Source organism: Salmo trutta, chromosome 24, assembly GCF_901001165.1.
Source record: "Salmo trutta chromosome 24, fSalTru1.1, whole genome shotgun sequence".
NCBI classification, from domain to species: domain Eukaryota; kingdom Metazoa; phylum Chordata; class Actinopteri; order Salmoniformes; family Salmonidae; genus Salmo; species Salmo trutta.
In genome coordinates, this window is record NC_042980.1 from 9,624,401 (window position 1) to 9,645,623 (window position 21,223).

General features: G+C 42.3%; 1 protein-coding gene across 6 annotated transcripts in view; it reads right to left on the bottom strand.

Annotated features, from left to right (window-relative positions):
• LOC115160647 (double-stranded RNA-specific editase 1) overlaps positions 1–21,223 on the bottom strand; it is a 197,750-nt gene that overhangs the window by 93,001 nt on the left and 83,526 nt on the right. For 4 of the 6 annotated variants that reach the window (XM_029710887.1, XM_029710884.1, XM_029710880.1 and 1 more), the window contains one exon: positions 11,328–11,382. The exons of 1 other annotated variant lie outside the window; for it this stretch is intronic. The gene's annotated coding sequence lies outside the window, so the exon portion shown is untranslated. Of the gene's footprint in view, positions 1–10,028; positions 10,069–11,327; positions 11,383–21,223 lie in introns of those variants that run through there. One more of the 6 variants, XM_029710885.1, reaches the window with a different exon arrangement.

Here is a 21,223-nt window from a genome sequence, read left to right on the forward strand (position 1 = left end):
GTAGAATACTTGACTCAAGTCATTTCAGCATTGTTTTTTTGTGTTGAGAAACATAATTTCACTTTGACATTGTGTGTAGGCCAGTGACACAAAATCTCAATTTAATCCATTTTAAATTCAGGCTTTAACATGTGTAAAAAGTCAACGGGTGTGAATACTTTCTGAAGCCTCTGTAGGGGGGGAGAGAAATAGGAGGAACATGATAGAGGGGAATGATTAAATGGAAATAAATGTGTTTAAACACCAAAAATGTAATGACATTTGGCAATTGTCATTATGCCTAAACTTGTAGCCTGAATTGATCCATGAATAGATGCTGTCCATGGGTTAGTCTCGACAAGTCAACGCTAACTTAGGGAAAAAGTTCTGCGTTCTTGTCGAACCACACCACATTTTGATTGCAGCAATCCAACCTCTCAGTTCATATTTTTGTTGCTGGACCAAATAAGAACCTGTGGAGAAGGTGGTATGTGTTTGACTGTGTTTGATAGCCAGGAGATGTGGGTGGACGTGTGTGCGCCCACACAAGGGTAATGTGTTTTATTCATTAATGGAAATACCAGTCAATGTGCTCCAACTTCAAAGGCAAATAAAGTGCCTTCGGAAAGTATACACACTAGGGATGCACAATATATCAGTGGACATATCGGAATTGGCCGATATTAGCTAAAAATGCCAACATCGGTATCGGGCCCCATGTCTACTTTAACACCGATGTTAAAAACCAGTGGCGAGGCTACCGTGCATATCTATATAACATAGGTACAGGATGTAATGACGCCACATAACATTTTGCGCTACACGTGCAACACAGCATTCCTAACCTAGCCCACAATGTCTGCTGTGTGGATCGAGCAGTCAACAAGTCGAGCAGTCATTTGAAAGAGTAAGACAATTTCAGCGAGACAACTCAAAAGGCAAAATCCATTAAAGCCAAGATTTCACCGACTGGTCAAGCACCGGAACACTACCAAGTGCGCTATTTTTCAGATGTTGCCCTTACCGGAGTTACACAGTAATAGAGTCACTGCTATTACCTTCATGACATACATACTATGAACCGCCGTTTTGGTCTTTGCGTGTCAAAAAAGATACAGTAGCACTGTCAAAGCTGTACAAAAAAGTCTGCAAACACCGACCACGAACGTTGTGTTTACAATACCGCGTTGGTAATAAAGCATAATTTGTTCGACCACAACTTCTGGTGTAGCTAGTTTTAGCTTGGTACCTAGCTAGCACCAATACAACCAGCCTGAAAACAAATGACCTGTAGAAACTGCAGTCATTTTCATTATTCTTAGCAATGATTTAGGAAACATTGTGAGTAAGTATTAGCTAGGTAGCCACTTGTTGTTTGCCTATTGAAATTGAACTTCAGTTAATGAAAAAAAAATAGCTAGCCAGCTACTTAACCATGTTGCCAAAGCTAACGTTATAAGCAGCCAGCTAGCTGGCTAGTAAGGCTTGACCGGACTGGGTTATGTTGTGAAGCTAGACACAATAAGGATTAGGCACAATAGTGGAATTTGCGGTTTGCCTTCAAAATAAAAAAGTATGTCATTGACAGTGATGCAAATGAAGACAAATAGTAGAATTATGCCATACTTTTTGAAGGCTAACCGCAAAGTCCACTATTGTGGCTTATCCTTAATGTGGTTAGCTGAATGGTCCGACCACCATTAATCAAATAAGAACTATTTTATAAATTAGGGTTATTTTAGATGACAGCTAGCTATATAGTTAGCTAGCTAAGTATAGCTACTGAAACAGATTGACGTTTTGCCATGTTTTTGGGGAAGAACTACATTGTTTGCGTCAATGAGCTAGCTAGCTTTTTTTTATGACCAGCACTGTAGGTGCGCGAGACAACTTTACCAGCATCATAGCATACATATCGATGAATCGTTGTGACATATGAAATATGAGTGACAGTGTAATAACTACGTAAAACATTCATATTCAGGTCCTGATAGGTCAACAAGCTTATTTGACGTATATCTTTGACACGCAAAGACCCAAACGGCGTTCCATAGAAATCCTGGTTGAGAATGAAACGACTTAACAAATGAACGAAACAGCACAGCAAGTAAGTGAAAAAAATAGATTTTTATTATGTTTTACTGGTAATGGGGACATACGTAAATGCCAACAAAATAACTTTTTTGTCAGTGTGGTGTGTGTGTAACCTTTATTTAACTAAGCAAGTAAGTTAAGAACAAATTCTTATTTAAAATGACGGCCCGGACAACGCTGGGCCAATTGTGCGCCGCCCTATGGGACTCCCAATCACGACCGGATGTGATACAGCCTGGATTCGAACCAGGGACTGTAGTGACGCCTCTTGCACTGAGATGCAGTGCCTTAACACACGTGGACGCAGCGGTCTAACTATTTAACTGTACTAGAATGCTTAAAAGGCCGCAACATTTTATAATATCAGTATCGTTTTTTGGGGCAAGGAAAATATAGGATATCACTAACACACACCCCTTGACTTTCTCCACTTTGTTACGTTACAGCCTTATTCTAAAATTGATAAAAAAAATCTAAAAAAATGTCCTCCGCAATCTACAAACAATACCCCATAATGACAAAGCGAACAGGTTTTTTGAAATTTTAGCAAATGTATAAAAATAAGAAACCGAAATACCTTATTTACATAAGTATTCAGACCGTTTGCTATGAAACATGATTGTGTTGAGGCACAGATCTGGGGAAGGGTACCAAAAAATGCCTGCAGCATTGAAGGTCCCCAAGAAAACAGTGGCATCCATCATTCTTAAATGGATTAAGTTTGTAACGACCAAGACTCTTCCAAGACCTGGCCGCCCGTTCAAACTGAGCAAGCGGGGGAGAAAGGACTTGGTCAGGGAGGTGACCAAGAATCCAATGGTCACTGACAGTGCTCTAGAGTTCCTCTGTGGAGATGGGGGAACCTTCCAGAAGGACAACCATCTCTGCAGCACCACCAAATTAGGCCTTTACGATAAGAGTGCCCAGATGGAAGCCACTCCTCAGTAAAAGACACATGACAGCCCGCTTGGAGTTTGCCAAAAGGCACCTAAAGACCATGAGAAGCAAGATTCCTGGTCTGATGAAACCAAGATTGAACGCTTTGGCCTGAATGCCAAACGTCAAATCTGGAGGAAACCTGGCACCATCCCTACGGTGAAGCATGGTGGTGGCAGCATCATGCTGGTGGGGATGTATTTCAGCGGCGAGACTGGGAGACAAGATTGTAGCGCCATGCGCCAAGAAGACTCTAGGCTATAATCCCTGCCAAAGGTGCTTCAACAAAGTACTGAGTAAAGGGTCTGAATACCTATGTAAATATGATATTTAATTTCAGAATTTTTTTTATACACACATTTTGCTTTGTCATTATGGGGTATTGTGTGTAGATTGATGAGGGGGGGAAAAACAATTGAATCAATTTTAGAATAAGGCTGTAACCTAACAAAATGTGGATAAAGTCAAGTGAATAATTTCCGAAGGCACTATACTTTGCAGGCTAATAAATGCTCAAGTTGCTTGGAAATGAGTGTCGGGTGTGTGTGTTTCCATTTTTACTCACACAATAGACGTAAGGTCCTCATAAGGGACTTCAGCTAAGTGTACTCTGACTGGGCAAAACTGGGAAGATTGTGTTGATTATCTCCATTTCCAGTATGCCTGCCGAGAGGCGATTCTTTCTCCAAAATAGAGTAGACAGCCTTCCATCTTCCATTTCTTGAGGACAAAGTAACAAGGCTGATGCACATTGCAAGCTGCTCCAAGGAGTTGGACAGTTTTAACTACCCAACATCAGCGGCTCACTTTGAGCAGGCCAAGGTCCTCCTCAAACACATTGACTCGGTACCGGTACCCCCTGTATATAGCCTCGTTATTGTTATTTTATTGTGTTACTTTATGAATTCTTTTTTATTTGAGTTTATTTGGTAAATATTTTCTTAACTCATTCTTGAACTGCACTGTTGGTTAAGGGCTTGTAAGTAAGCATTTCACGGTACGGTCTACACGTTGTATTCGGCGCATGTGCCAAATAAAGTTAGATTTTATTTGAAATTAGACGGAAATGATTGTGTTTGTCAGGCCTGGTCCTAGCAGTTTTGCTACCGCCCTAGGGAAGATCAACATATGCTGCCCCGTGGCATGTATAATATAACCTGCTGCATAAGTTCCCCTAACCTGCTACAAAGTCAAATCTGACATTAATTTTACAAAAGCTGGATCCCTTCTAGCCGTGATCGGCCAGTCCTGGTGTTAGACAGCCAAAGTAAAATGTTCATGCCTAGGCTAAATTTAAATTAGAGAGGCCTAGATTGTGTTTGAAAACAGCTGTTTTGTTATTTATTAAAATGTTCATACAAATAGTGTGTAGGACAGCTCTTTAGCAAATTATATTATACAAATATAATATTTTTAAGGCGTGTTTTACGTATAGACGGCTGTTCTTCTAGGCTAAATGTTAAAAAAATATATATATTTAAAGCTGGGATGACACCGCAAACGGAATTGTTTTGCTTCTCAATAAAACCGGTCACGTTGGTATAAGATCATTCAACTTTATTTTATTACAACTTCACAGGCTAATTTTTATTCTGGTAAAATGCATTACAATAATCTAAAATAGATTTTGAGCACCTTGGGTGGACACCATAATGCATTACGCATCTAATGCATATGGATGTCGGATAAATTTGTCAAATGTCCGGTAAATTAAAATCTTGCCTGCTCACGTTGTCCAGCGCCAAAATGTCTAAACGGAAACACTGGCCCATGCGTGCATGCATTTGTCCATGTGTAATCATCTCCTGTAGGGAACAATCTGTTGCACTGTTTAATTTTGATCCCGTTAAACGTGAAATCACCTGTTAAAAGCTGCAATCCCTTTCTAGTTTGAGGTTAGTACTATCAAAACAGCACAACATTGTGTTGTCAACGTAGAGACTGTCGCTGCATTTTGCACGGTTTCAGACCCCTCCAGCGACTTGTATTGGTAAAAGAGTATAGCAACAAACGTAGCTACTTTTTAAGGCTGCCTCTGCGACTTTTGGTTGATTTAGCAACTTCCCTGTTTGCGTGACCGCTCGGCTGAGCTCAGCTGTGCTGCTCTGCAGTCTGCTCCCTCTCCACGGCTCAGCTTCCGCCGGCTGCTGCCTGTGTGCACCCGTCATTTGCGCCCCTTCCCTGCCTCTCCGCTCCCTCCTCAGCCCCTCTCCGCTCTAGCCTCTAGGTCCTCTCCCCAATGCTGCAGCGAGTGAAGTTATTACATTGGTTCCTTGTTAAATGACACCACAGCTCTCCAATAAATAAATAACAATACATAAATAAATAAACGCTTTCTAAAACACACTTTTTTTCTATGCCACTTAATTATTTACTATCGGTTCCTCCTTCAAACATTGTTTTGTTTTGGAGAATTGCTCATTGCGTGAGGGACAGCATACGCATAAACAAGTATACATAAACGTTATGACTAAATGATTATGTCATGGCGTCATCTAGCGACGAATGGAGCAACCAAAAGCTACTTTCCTTGAAAAATATTTTGCACCACTAACAACATATTGTTAATTCTCATACACACACACATACAGACTCACACACACAGCTGGGTGTATGACCGCACTGTCTGGCCCCAAGTCATGCTGTCGCCATCTCTCCCAGTGCATGGCAATCTTTCGTCTGAACTCACCTTGTCATTCTCATCCCCTCTCACCCTCTTTTTGTCTTCTCCCTTCCTTTTCCCCTCAATGTCTGGGTCTAAAAACACACACTTTCACAAAAACTATTTTCTTCCAAATAACAATACCAATGTCACTCATAACAAAAACCCATGGATGTAATGATAAAAATAATAATTTATTGACATACTAATCAAAACCAGGGGTTTGTATCAAAAATGGCAAAAACCATAATGCCACAACAACCCTGTCCTACACGATGTGTACTCTGTTGTGCCACTGCCAACATATGACAGGTTTGGGATCATTGTGAGACTTGAACACCAGGTTGAGAGAGAGCTGGCTGTGATTTGTATTGGCCTGACATGGGTTCCGGCAGGGACAGATTGCATTGGGCTATCCCTGCTGTGCTTGACATTCTGCTAGCCTGGCTAGCGGTGAGCACGTCCTTGGCTGCCCTTTCTGGTGACTGGTGATGTAGTGAGTGGACGCGGTGACTGGATGTGGAGACAAGAGGGGATGGTAGGGTTTAGGGAGTGGGCTGAAAAGCTCTCTAGGGCAGCGGTTCCCAACCTTTCCTGTTCTGGGGACCACCAAAAGCTCGAGGACAGGTTGGAAACCACTGCTCCAGGGGAGAGATATCTGGAGTGGGAGAGGACACGCCAAGCTTAAAGACACATTGTTTATGTACAGTGCCTTCGGAAAGTATTCAGACCCCTGGACTTTTTCCACATTGTTAGGTTACAGACTTTGTAAAATGTATTATAGTTGTTTTACTCAATCCATAATAAATAAGCAGAAACAGGTTTAGAAGTTTGCAAATTTTAAAACGGAAAAAATTACATTTGTGTAAGTTTTCAGACGATTTACTCAGTTTGTTGAAGCACCTTCGGCAGTGATTATAGCCCCAAGTCTTCTTGGGTATGATGCTACAAATCTTGGCAAACCTGTATTTGGGGAGTTTCTTCCAGTCTTCTCTGCAGATCCTCTCAAGCTCTGTCAGGTTGGATGGGGAGCGTTGCTGCACAACTATTTTTAGGTCTCTCCAGAGATGTTCGATCGAGTTCAATTCCAGGATCTGGCTGGGCTACTCAAGGACATTCAGAGACATGTCCCAAAGCCACACCTGCATTGTCTTGGCTGTGTGCTTTGGGTCATTGTCCTGTTGGATGGTTGAATATTCGCCCCAGTCTGAGGTCTTGAGCGCTCTGGAGTAGCTTTTCATCATGGATCTCTCTGTTCATCTTCCCCTCGATCCTGACTAGTCTCCCAGTCCCTGCCACTGAAAAACATCCCCACAGAATGATGCTGCCACCACCATGCTTCACCATAGGGATGGTGCCAGGCTTCCTCCAGACATTCAGGCGAAAGTGTTCAATCTTGGTTTCATCAGAACAGAGAATCTTATTTCTCATGGTCTGAGAGGCTGTAGGTGCCTTTTGGCAAACTCCAAGCGGGCTGTCATGTGCCTTTTACTGAGGAGTGGCTTCCGTCTGGCCACTCAACCATACAATCCTAATTGGTGGAGTGCTGCAGAGATGGTTGTCCTTCTGGTTGTCCAACCATCTCCACAGAGGAGCTCTGTCAGAGTAACCATCGGGTTCTTGGTCACCTCCCTGACCAAGGCCATTCACCCCCGATTGCTCAGTTTGGTCGGGTGGCCAGCTCTTGGTGGTTCCAAACTTCTTCCATTTAAGAATGATGGAGGCCACTGTGTTCCTGGGGACCTTCAACGCTGCAGACATCTTTTGGTACCCTTCCCCAGATCTGTGCCTCAACACAATCCTGTCTCGGAGCTCTACGGGCAATTCCTTCGACCTCATGGCTTGGTTTTTGCTCTGACATGCACTGTGAACTGTGGGACCTTATATAGACAGGTGTGCCTTTCCAAATCATGTCCAATCAATTGAATTTACCACAGGTGGACTCCAATCAAGTTGTAGAAACATCAAGGATGATCAATGGAAACAGGACGCACCTGAGCTCAATTAAGAGTCTCATAGCATATTTATGTAAGTACGGTATGTTTTTTGTAATAAATCTGCAAAAATCTCTAAAAACATGTTTTTGCTATGTCATTAGGGGTATTGTGTTTAGATTGCCGCTGATTTTTTATTAATACATTTTAGAATAAGGCCGTAACGTAACAAAATGTGGAAAAAGTCAAGGGGTCTGAATACTTTCCGAAGTCACTATCTACTGTACATCAGAGCAAATTCCAGTCCGGAAGGGCTTGAGCAGTCTTTTTTGGTTTCTACCTCGTAGTTACTTGCAATAAGGAGTGTTCTGGACTAGAGGTCGACCGATTAATTAGAATGGCCGATTTCAAGTTTTCATAACAAATCGGTAATCGGCATTTTTGTACACCGATTGTAGCCGATTACATTGCACTCCATGAGGAGACTGCTGGCAGGCTGACTACCTGTTATGCGAGTGCAAGGAGCCAAGGTAAGTTGCTAGCTAGCATTAAACTTATCTTATAAAAAACAACCAACCTTAACATAAATCACTAGTTAACTACACATGGTTGATGATATTACTAGTTTATCTAGCTTGTCCTGCGTTGCATATAATTGATGCCTGTTAATTTATCATCGAATCACAGCCTACTTCGAAAAAACGGGTGATGATTTAACGAGCACATTCGCGAAAAAAGCACTGTCGTTGCACCAATGTGTACCTAAACATCAATGCCTTTATTAAAATCAATACACAAGTATATTTTTAAACCTGCATATCCATTTCTCTTGCGTTCTGTGCAAGCAGAGTCAGGGTATATGCAGCAGTTTGGGCTGCCTGGCTCGTTGCGAACTGTCTGAAGACTGTTTGTTACTAACAAAGACCGTAATTAATTTGCCAGAATTGTACATAATTATGACATAACATTGAAGGTTTTGCAATGTAACAGCAATATTTAGACTAAAGGATGCCACCCATTCGAAAAGATACGCAAAGGTTCCGTATTTCACTGAAAGAATAAACGTTTTGTTTTCGAAATGATAGGTCATTAATATGGTCAAATTCGGAAACTAGGGCTGTATTTGGGGAGTAATTAAGTCTATGATTTGATAGCGCAGTCTGACTGAGCGGTGGTAGGCAGCAGCATGCTCGTAAGCATTCATTCAAACAGCACTTTCCTGCATTTGCCAGCAGCTCTTCGCTGTGCTTCAAGCTTTGCGCTGTTTATGACTTCAAGCCTATCAACTCCCGAGATAAGGCTGGCAATACTATAGTGCCTATAAGAACAACCAATAGTCAAAGGTATATGAAATACAAATGGTATACAGAGAAAGTCCTATAGTAACTACAACCTAAAACTTCTTACCTGGGAATATTGAAGACTCATGTTAAAAAGACCAGCTTTCATATGTTCTTATGTTCTGAGCAAGGAACTTAAACTTAAACGCTTTTTTACATGGCAAATATTGCACTTTTACTTTCTTCTCTAACACTTTGTTGGATTATTTAAACCAAATTGAACATGTTTCATTATTTATTTGAGACTAAATTGATTTTATTGATGTATTATAATAACTTAAAAATAAAAAAAAAACTGTTCATTCAGTATTGTTGTAACTGTCATTATTACAAATATATATAAAAATTGGCCAATTAAATCAGTATCGTCTTTTTTGGTCCTCCGATAAATCGGTATGGGCGTTGAAAAATCATAATCGGTCGACCTCTATTCTGGACACGAAGGACTAGAATTAATTAAACAGCCCTGCTATACAGCCACACATGCTTGCAGGCTATACACACACGCACATAAATGCCCTCATCAGTAGGGTTGGGCGATGTCTAGATGTTTATACCTTCATACCATTCCTGTACCATACCAGGGTATACGGTATTACCGGCAGTGCATACAAAGAGTCGCTGTTTTTATCCAAATGTATAAAATACTAAAAATGACGTACTAGGGAATTCCCATAGCAGATTTGAGCTAAATGCTAACAAGCACAAGCGAACAAACCAATTGCAAGGACAGCAACCAGTTCATAAAGTTTTACAAATATCTCAAAAGGGTACTCACAGGATCCAGGAAGCGATGAATTGTCTCTGCCGTAACCAAGAAGCGTTATCTTGCAAGCTAGACACTTAACTAGCAAGTAAGCAAACCAAATGCATAGCTGTAGCCCTGAGCTGGAGAGAACTTATTTGGCACAACTTAGATAGCTCTAAGATATTTAGCTGCCAAACATTAGTAGTGAATTTGAAGTGTAACTTGATCACCTCTATTCATTGTTGCGCAGCGCAAGAGTCACATCACGAAGCAAAAACACACTATGGGTATTTCAAAATACCCCGGTATACAGTACAGCACCCAAGTCTACTCACCAGCACAGCTAATTTACTCAGAGTAGTGTTTCTTTAAAGCCAGTGATATCCAAGGTCAAACATTATTAGGAGAGCGCACCCCGTGTAGAGATGTAGGGCATCAGATGGGGAAATTATTTCCATCCACTCTCTCCCTCTCGGTCTCCCTCTTCTTACTCTTGATAGTGTCCTTTCATCCCCCTCTTTGTTTTCCTTCTTCCCCCGATGCCCCCTCTGTCTCCAAGGTCAAATACAGGCTCCATGTGATGCGTTAGCCTGACAACTCACATTCAATTCTTCCGCTGCTCTGTCGCTACATACTTTAGTCAGACTGACATCATTTAAGTAATTTGTGGTGACGAGCGGCACAAAGGTGGTGGTATTTTCAAACCACCACTATACCCAAATGTGTTTTGGCCCAACCCATCGGTTTCTGGTCCAATCAGACAGTCCCGAGTGGGTTCGAATTCGATGAAGGGTCAGGGTCATTGCGGATAAGATCCAGACTCATTGCGGATTAGAAACTAACGTCCATGGCCGGGGCGGTTGGCCGGAGCAGGGAGTCTGGGTAGCCAGACAAGTGATGCGTGTCGTTTCTGCCGTAGGACAGGACACACCCCAGGCTTCTAGTCTCTCACACCGGAGGGCCTCGGACATAAAGAAAACAAACTGAGCTTTAAAAGGCCTACGAGTCACACTCCGGTGCATATCCACACATGTGAGCGTAAACACACACAGATAAGAACACACGCATACAAAAAGGGAGAGTAAACCAAGACTGTCATGTTATCATTACACGATCTGTTCTGGTACACACAGGGTGAGAGGTAGCTCGATTGCACTTGACGCAATGGAGCAATTGAGTGCAGGGTGCACGTCACAAATGCCGAGAGCCAGGGATGTACCAAACACACCACTGTGGTCAGCCATGATCGATCGAGTAAGGGTGTGATGGTGCATCGGCAGTGGAAACTAATCACAGGGCGCAGTGGGGAAAACATGACCCAGTCACAACCCCCTAAGGAAATTTTGGAGGGGGGGGGAGACAGAGGATATTTTGCAAAGTTGTTACTAGTTCTGTCCCAATAAACAGCAGGCACAACATGACATCCAAAGCACTTAACATTATCTGGGCGCTGTGATAGGAATACAAAAAAGTCTGTCTGTTTTGCAAAAGAGACATTATCTCGATGACACCACACTCTGTAAATAAAAGAGAAATAGGTACTTCTAGGCAAGCCAACTCTTAAGCAGAGTGGGGTAAACACTGCCTACCCTAATAAGTGGTAGGAGAAAATTATTTTAAAAAAGTGGACCTACCGTGCGAAAGGGGTGAGAGCTGGAAGCTACTTCTCTGTAGTTCACTCTGCTTTTACTGAGAGAAAGAGAGCGAGAGAAGGGAGGAGAGAGCGAGAGAGGGGAAACAGTGCCAGTTAGGATGAGCAAGCCTTGTATAACACCATTGTACATTCAGTGCATACATAACACTGCCTCATTGGAAAACACAGAAGCCCGTATTCCAACAGACCATGATGGTGTTATTTTAAGAGCTCCAAATTCAACGAATGTGCCGTTAAGACCGCATATTAAGCTTTAAATGAGAGACTGTTTCCGAGTAATAAAAAAAATGTATTTCACCTATATTTAACGAGGTAGGCCAGTTGAGAACAAGTTCATTTACAACTGTGACCTGGCCAATATAAAGCAAAGCGACAAAAACAACAGAGTAACACATGGGATGAACAAATGTAAGGTCAATAACACAATAGAAAAATCTATGTACAGTGTGTGCAAATGTAGTAAGATTAGGGAGGTAAGGCAATAAATAGGCCAGAGGTGAAATAATTACAATTTAGCATTAACACTGGAGTGATAGATGTGCAAGTAGAGACACTGGGGTTCAAAAGCACAAAAATAAATAAATAAATACCAATATGGGGATGAGGTAGTTGGGTGTGCTATTTACAGATGGGCTGTGGACAGCTGCTCTGACAGCTGACGCTTAAAGTTAGAGAGGGAGAAATAAGTCCCCCGCTTCAGTGATTTTTGCATTTCGTTCCAGTCATTGGCAGCAAAGAACTGGAAGGAAAAGCAGCGAAATGAGATGTTGGCTTTGGTGATGACCAGTGAAATATACCTGCTGGAGTGCGTGCTATGGGTGGATGTTGCTATGGTGACCAGTGTGCTGAGATAAGGCGGGGCTTTACCTAGCAAAGACTTATAGATGACCTGGAGCCGGTGGGTTTGGCGATGAATTATGTAGCGAGGGCCAGCAAACGAGAACATACAGGTCGCAGTGGTGGGTAGAATATGGGGCTATGGAGACAAAACGGGTGGAACTGTGAGAGACTGCATCCAATTTGCTGAGTAGAGTGTTGGAGGCTATTTGTAAATGACATCGCCGAAGTCAAGGATCGGTAGGATAGTCAGTTTGACGAGGGTATGTTTGGCAGCATGAGGGAAGGATGCTTTGTTGCAAAATAGGATGCCGATTCTCGATTTAATTTTGGATTGGAGATGCTTAATGTGAGTCTGGACGGAGAGTTTACAGTCTAACCAGACACCTAGGTATTTGCAGTAGTCCACATTTTCTATGTCAGAACCATCCAGAGTTGTGATGCTAGTCGGACGGGCGGGCGCGGGCAGCAAATCGGTTGAAGAGCATGCATTTAGTTTTACTAGCATTTAAAAGCGGTTGGAGGCCAAAGAAGGAGAGTTGTATGGCATTGAAGCTCGTTTGGAGGTTTGTTAGCAGTGTCCAAAGAAGGGCCAGATGTATACAGAATGGTGTCGTCTGCGTAGAGGTGGATCAGAGAATCACCAGCACCAAGAGCGACATCATTGATATATACAGAGAAAAGAGTCGGCCCGATAATTGAACCCTGTGGCACCCCCACAGAGGCTGCCAGAGGTCCGGACAACAGGCCCTCCGATTTGACACACTGAACTCTGTCTGAGAAGTAGTTGGTGAACCAGGCGAGGCAGTCATTTGAGAAACCAAGGCTGCTGAGTCTGCCGAGAAGAATGCGGTGATTGACAGAGTCGAAAGCCTTGGCAGCTGCACAGTACGGTTTTATCGATGGCGGTTATGATATCGTTTAGGACCTTGGTTGTGGCTGAGGTGCACCCATGACCAGCTTGAAAACCAGATTGCATAGGGGAGAAGGTACGGTGGGATTCGAAAGGGTCGGTGATCTGTTTGTTAACTTGACTTTCGAAGATTTTAGAAACACAGGGCAGGATGGATATAGGTCTATAACAGTTTGGCTCTTGAGTGCCTCCCCCTTTGAAGAGAGGGATGACTGCGGTTGCTTTCCAATCTTTGGTGATCTCAGACAATACGAAAGAGGTTGAATAGGCTAGGAATAGGGGTTGCAACAATTTCAGCGGATCATTTTAGAAACAGGGTCCAGATTGTCTAGCCCAGCTGATTTGTAGGGATCCAGATTTTGCAGCTCTTTCAGAACATCAGCTGTCTCGATTTGGGTGAAGGAGAAGCGGAGGGGGGGCTTGGGCAAGATTCTGCAGGGGTGCAGAGCTGTTGGCCGGGGTAAGGGTAGCCAGGTGGAAAGCATGGTCAGCCGTAGAAGAATGCTTCTTGAAATGATCGATTATCGTAGATTTATCGGTGGTGACAGTGTTTCCTAGCCTCAGTGCAGTGGGCAGCTGGGAGGAGGTACTCTTATTCTCCATGGACTTTACAGTGTCCCAAAACTTTTTGGAATTAGTGCTACAGGATGCAAATTTCTGTTTGAAAAAGCTAGCCATAGCATTCCTAACTGACTGTGTATATTGGTTCCTGACTTCCCTGAAAAGTTGCATATCGCGGGGGCTATTCGATGCTAATGCAGTACGCACAGGATGCTTTTGTGCTGGTCAAGGGCAGTCAAGTCTGGAGTGAACCAAGGGCTATATCTGTTCTTAGTTCTACATTTTTTGAAAGGGGCATGCTTATTTAAGATGGTGAGGAAAGCACTTTTAAAGTGCAACCAGGCATCCTCTACTGATGGGCTGAGGTCAATATCCTTCCAGGATACTCCGGCCAGGTCGATTCGAAAGGCCTGCTCACTATAGTGTTTAAGGAAGCGTTTGACAGTGATGAGGGGTGGTCGTTTGACCGCGGACCCATTACAGACGCAGGCAATGATCTCAGATCCTGGTTGAAGACAGCAGAGGTGTATTTAGAGGGCAAGTTGGTCAGGATAATATCTATGGAGGGTGCCCATGGTTACAGATTTAGGGTTGTATCTGGTAGGTTCCTTGAGTTTGCACATCACTGGTTTCTCAGAGACATAAGTTGCGTCCCAAATGTCACCCTATTCCCTACATAGTGCGCCAATTTTGGCCAGAGCCCTATGGGTCTCTGGTCCAAAGTACTGCACTTTATATGGAATCCGGTGTCATTTGGGACACACCTATATTGTACTGTAGCAAAAAGGTGTTTTTCCGGAACGGTCAACATGACAGAATGGGGTATAGTCCCCTCCATGCGCATCACCAAGCTGGGGACTGACTGAACACCTTCTGCAACTGGATCCTGGACTTCCTGACGGGCCGCCCCCAGGTGGTGAGGGCAGGCAACAACACCACCATGTTGACCCCTCAAGGGTGTGTACCTCGTTCCCTCCTGCACTACCTGTTTACCCACGACTGCGTGGCCATGCATGACTCCAACACCATCATCAAGTTTGCTGACGACATGACGTGGGAAGCTCTGATTACCGACGGAGAGGAAATCAGAGAATTGTCATTGTGGTGCCGTGATAACAACAACCTCTACGTCAGTAAAACCAAGGAGCTGATGATGGACTACAGGAGAAAGAGGGGATTGGCACGCTCCCATCCATGGGTTGTAGTGGAGCGGGTTGAGAGCTTAAACTTGGAGTCCACATCACTAAGGACTTAACATGGTCCACATACACCCGCACAGTCATGAAGAGATTTTGCATGGGCCCTCGGATTCTCAAAAAGTTCCACAGCTGCACCATCGAGAGCACCCTGCCATCCAGAACACACACACACACACACACACACACACACACACGTTTAAGGTCACTTTGAAAGTTATTTGTTTTTGAAAGAAAATCATATTTTTTGTGCATTAAAATAACAACAAATTGATCAGAAATACAGTGTAGACATTGTTAATGTTGTAAATGACTATTGTAGTTGGAAACGGCAGATTTTTAATGGAATATTTATATAGGCGTACAGAGGCCCATTATCAGCAACCCTCACTCGTGTTCCAATGGCACGTTGTGTTAGCTAATCCAAGTTTATCATTTGAAAAGGCTAATTGATCATTAGAAAACCATTTTGCAATTATGTTAGCACAGTTGAAAAATGTTCTGGTTAAAACTGGCTTTCTTTAGACTAGTTGAGTATCTGGAGCATCAGCATTTGTGGGTTCGATTACAACCTCAAAATGGCCAGAAACAAAGAATTGTCTTCTGAAACTCATCAGTCTACTCTTGTTCTGCGAAATTAAGGCTATCCCATTCGAGAAATTGCCAAGATCGAATCCCCGAGCAGACAAGGTAAAAATTGTTCTGCCCCTGAACAAGGCAGTTAACCCACTGTTCCTAGGCCGTCATTGTAAATAAGAATTTGTTTTTAACTGACTTGCCTAGGTTAAATTTTTAAAAATTAAGAAACTGAAGATCTCGTACAACGCTGTGTACTACTCCCTTCACAGAACAGCGCAAACTGTCTCTAACCAGAATAGAAAGAGGAGAGGGAGGCCACGGTGCACAACTGAGCAAAAGGACAAGTGCATTAGTGTGTCTAGTTTGAGAAACAGACGCCTTACAAGTCCTCAACCGGCAGCTTCATTAAATAGTACCCGCAAAACACCAGTCTCAACGTCAACAGTGAAGAGGCGATTCCGGGATGCTGGCTTTCTAGGCAGAGTTGTAAAGAAAAAGCCATCTCAGACTGGCCAATAAAAAGAAAAGATTAAGATGGGCAAAAGAACAGGACAAAGGAAGATTGGAAAAAAGTGTTATGGACAGACTAATCTAAGTTTGAGGTGTTCGGATCACAAAGAAGAACATTCGTGAGATCCAGAAAAAAAATGAAAATATGCTGGAGGAGTGCTTGATGCCATCTGTCAAACATGGTGGAGGCAATGTGATGGTCTGGGGGTGCTTTGGTGGTAGCAAAGTGGGAGATTTGTACAGGGTAAAAGGGATCTTGAAGAAGGAAGGCTATCACTCCATTTTGCAACGCCATGCCTAACCCGGTGGACAGCGCTTAATTGGAGCCAATTTCCTTCTACAAGGAAATGTATAAGTGACCCCAAACTTTTGAACGGTAGTATATATATTTTTTATTTATTTAAAAAAAAAAATATATATATATATATATATATTTTTTAAAGAACACACACACACACTTAATCATATGCTGCTGCTACACTTCTTTATTTTATCTATCCTGATGCCTAGTCAATTTACCCTGCCTTCATGTACAAATCTACCTCATCCACCTGCACATTGATCTGGTACTAGTAATCCCTGTATATAGCTAAATGGTGTATTTAATATTTGTGTTACTATTTTTCTTTTTACTATTACGTTTTAACTGCATTGTTGGGAAGGGCTCGTAATTAAGCATTTCACAGTTAAGCTTACACCCGTTATATTCTGCCCATGTGACAAATACTATTTTATTTCCATTTTTGCATGCAGCACTAATGGAATGATGAGTTGTGTCACAACCAAGGACATTTCTACACCACTGGTGGTGAATGGGCTCAGTTGAAAGTGTGTGAACACCCAAACACACCAAAAGGTTTTCACTGCACGCACAAACACATACAGTACACGCCCAACATTCACATGCACACATCTACACAAGCCTACACTAGGGCGGTACACCGGGCCACTGGATGGTTTTTCCAATACCGTCAACTATATCGTTGAATTTTTTTTTTTTAATACATTTCAATATTTGTAGTTATTTTAAGTAAATACCTGCAGTCAACTTGTGCAATACGTTAGGTGAAATGCAGAACACAATCTTTATCTCCTGTCACAATATTTCATTATGAAGCTTATCGGTAGTCCCAAGTCATGTGGTGTTTGTTTAGAAGCACACAAAGACGGGAGACCGGAACATTTTGTGTCACTATTGTGCAGCATGCGCCAGGTGTTCTAATTACAGTATGGAATTCACAACTTAAATGTTTGTCGGCTAGATACAATACATTACCAAAAGTACGTGGACACCTGCACGGAGAACATCTCATTCCAAAATCATGGCCATTAATATGGAGTTGGTCCCCCCCTTTGCTGCTATAGCAGCTTCCACTAGATGTTGGAACATTGCTGCGTGGACTTGCTTCCATTCAGCCACAAGAGAATTAGTGAGGTTGAGCACTGATGTTGGGCGATTAGGCCTGGCTCGCAATCTGCGTTCCAATTCATCCCAAAGGTGTTCAATTGGGTTGAGGTAAAGGCTCTGTGCAGGCCAGTCGAGTTCTTTCACACTGATCTTGACAAACCATTTCTGTATGGTCCTTGCTTTGTACACGAGGTATTGTCATGCTGAAACAGGAAAGGACCTTCCCCCTAACAGTTGCCACAAAGTTGGAAGCACAGAATCTAGAATGTCATTGTACGCTGTAACGTTAAAATTACCCTTCAATGGAACTATGTGACCTAGCTCAAACCATGAAAAACAGCCCCAGACCATTATTCCTTCTCCACCGAACTTCACAGCTGTCCCTATGCATTTGGGCAGGTAGTGTTCTCCTGGCATCTGCCAAACACAGATTTGTGAAGCGTGATTCATCACTCCAGAGAACACGTTTCCAGTGCTCCAGAGTCCAATGGCGGCGAGCTTTACACCACGCAATATTACACTGCAGAGGAGCAAACACACACCTGCTCTTATACATATGTAGGCATACTCTCACACCACACTCATCCAGTCTCTCTCCCTCTCTCGCCGTATCCCGTCCTAATTATAGCTTGCCCATTAATCAGCTAAAGCTGTAATTATACCACCTCCAACATGTAATCTGATTGTGAAGAATGATAAAATCACGCCGCATTCCCCTGGTTCAGGAGAGAGGGGTGTTGGGTGTAAAATGAATTGGTATGCATTCTCTACGGAGCAGTCTGATTAGACACAAACAAACAGTGCTGCGATCGGATTGATTAAGCACGGCACCGGTGCCGGGGGAAGGTAAGTGCGCACGCTTTAGGGCAGTTATGGATGAAGACCATGAAAATAACAGTCACATTTTTTGGGGTCATAACTGTTTTTTTATTTTTGGAGAACGAACGGCTGACTGAAAAATGGGACAGCTGGGAATTCATGCTGTCGAGTCTGTTTCTGCGGTAACATGGACTCTTACAGTGACATAACTTTGTTGCTCCTTTGTGAAACAAGCAAGGTGTAGTAACAAACAGGCATAAGCTTCTTGCCCGTGGCAGCCAAGGGGCACATGACCCAAACATTTGGGGTTTTTTTGGAACACAGTCAGGGTATCAACTTAAGCCACAGTACTATAAAAGAGTAGGAACAGTAGAATACACAAGGTGCAATTTTGAAAATCGGTATGTGCATCACGTTTTTTTGTCTTGCAATGTCAGTCACTGACATTCACTCAGTTAGCCATGTCAGCTAACAATTTTTTGATTGGTAGTTAGTCTATCCAACTATCGAAACTTGCAGTAATCATTGCCGAATACCGACCGGGCACGCAGGGCATGAGCCTTGACCTCATTCTCACTCGGCTATCATATTAACATGGCAGTGCGATGACTTATATCTCAAGCTGCAGTCAATTTTATGCAGTTCCAGGCACAGACTCTTAGGATGTCTTGGCTACACCTGACCCCCTTTTCCCCAACAGTCAACTATGGAGTACACAACCATATTAGTGATTGCTGTTGGGTTTAATAAAAGGGAGGCCTGCAAGAATCTGGGTCAATATGTTGGAAGCAAAAGATATTAAAAAAAATAAAAAAAACAGTGTTTGGAAGGTAACTAGGAATCAAAGAAACGTTTGTGTTCATTATCTGTTAAATGTTATTTTTTCTATTTTACAATTGTTGCAATGAGACATAAGACAAGGAGCCCCTATGTACTATGTTAGGTATAAAATACAAATAGAGATGATAGTTGTAACCATTAAGGCAGAATCATGGGTCTGAAGGTCATCTCCTACAATGTGAAAGGCATCCATGGGCCAATAAAAAGTTAAAATAATAAATAAAAAGCTATTGCACAAGAGACGCACCTGCCAGATAGTGGCACCTCAAGCTCAATAAAACCTGGGCTAATCTGGTGTTTTTCTCATCACATAGTTCTGGGAGGAGAAGGGGAGCAGCTATTCTAATACACAGACCTACCAAATTTGTAAAAGTAAAAGATAAGGAAGGGAGATTGATATTATTGAACGGTTCCATTGCAGGAGTGAAAGTCTCAATGATCAATGTACAGCACATGATCCTATTGTTGATCAACTCAGGTTTATGAAAACTATTCTTGATTTGATTTCTGATAATGTAAAAGGGGTTGTTTTTGATAGGAGGAGAGTATAACTACATTTTATCCGCTACTGACAAGGCTCACACCTCTAGAGCAGCCATATCCAGATTGACCCATGCTTTAAGAAATGGCTTCATGGAACTGGGTCTAGAAGAGAGTGTGTGGAGACATTTGAACCCTAAAAGAAGAGATGTTGCATTTTACTCCCACCTCCATAAATGTTATTATTGTATTGACTACTTCTTTATGCCAAAAACAGAAGCATATAGAAATGTAGAATGCAAGATCTTGAACATTACTCTCTGATCATGGGCCAGTGTCAGCTGTATGGGACCTGGAGAGAAATTCACACCCCACATTGTGGAGGCTATACACTTCACTACTTGATGAAGCTGAATTTAGGCAGTTTATTCATTCACAATTTGATCAGTGCTTAGAGTTTAACCAAATACCTGATGTTTCACCTGCTGTTCTATGGGAAGGCGATATTGAGAGTGTGTACTATTTCATATGCATCAGCAAGGAAAAAAAGTTAAATTATGCAGAAAATGTGAAGATGACATTGAGAGATTGGAAACCATGCATAAACAACAATCCTCATACAATTAAACGGAGGCCAGTAATGTGCTTTCTGAGATTTCTAAAGCAACCCAATTATAAAAACGGGAACAGAGCAAGTCGTTTACTTTCTTTCTGGTTAAGGAAACAACAGGCATCTACTATCATTCAAAAGGTTAAATCAAATGATGTCAATACAACCTTTGTTACAAGACCCCAGGATATATCAGCAACCGTCGCAGAGTTTTATGAGAATTTATATCAGACTTAGAAAAATATCCTGAGCAACTACAAGGTTTCCTCCGAGGCATTGAACTCCCTCATTTGACAAGCTCAGCACTGACAGAACTAGATAGACCTATACCAGAAGTAGATCTCAGAAAGGCTATATAAAAAATAAAAAAAAGTAACTCAAAAAATAATAAAATATTCCGGTTCTGATGGTACATTAATGAATTATATAAAACCTTCCCGGAACACCTTACTCCAATATTAGTGGAAGTGTTTTCAAATGTATTAGAAACCAGAGAGTTTCCTTATACTTGGAGATAATATCTGATCAGTGTTAAACAAAGAATGGAAAGATGTTACTGACTAATTCATATAGACCTATCGCTTTGCCCCAAAATGATTACTAACTGCTTATAAAGCGACTAGGAAAAGTTATAACAGATATTAAACACCCTGATCAAACGGGGTTCATTACTGGTCGTCAACTGCCGGAAAATATAAGAAGATGGCCAAATGTTATATCATGCCAAGGTGAGGAAAATATGGCACTGGCCTTGGACGCACAGAAGGCTTTTGATCAGGTATCATGGTCTTACCTGTTTCAAGCGCGATTGGATTTGGACCCTAGTTCATTAGACGGGTCAAAATCCTTTATTCAACTCCCCATGCTAGAGTCCAAGTAAATGGCCATTAATTTGCACTATTTTATTATTAAAAGAGGGGTCCAGCAAGGATGCCCACTAAGCACGCTCCTTTTTTCCATTAGTATTGAACATCTATCCCAAATGATAAGATCCCGTCTGAATAACAAATGCATCGAAATTGGCGAGGAAGAGCATTAGATGTCTCTGTATGCTGCTGATATATTGCTGTTTGTCTAATGTATGCAATTATGTGCCATGCTTGATGAAATGTACACTGCTCAA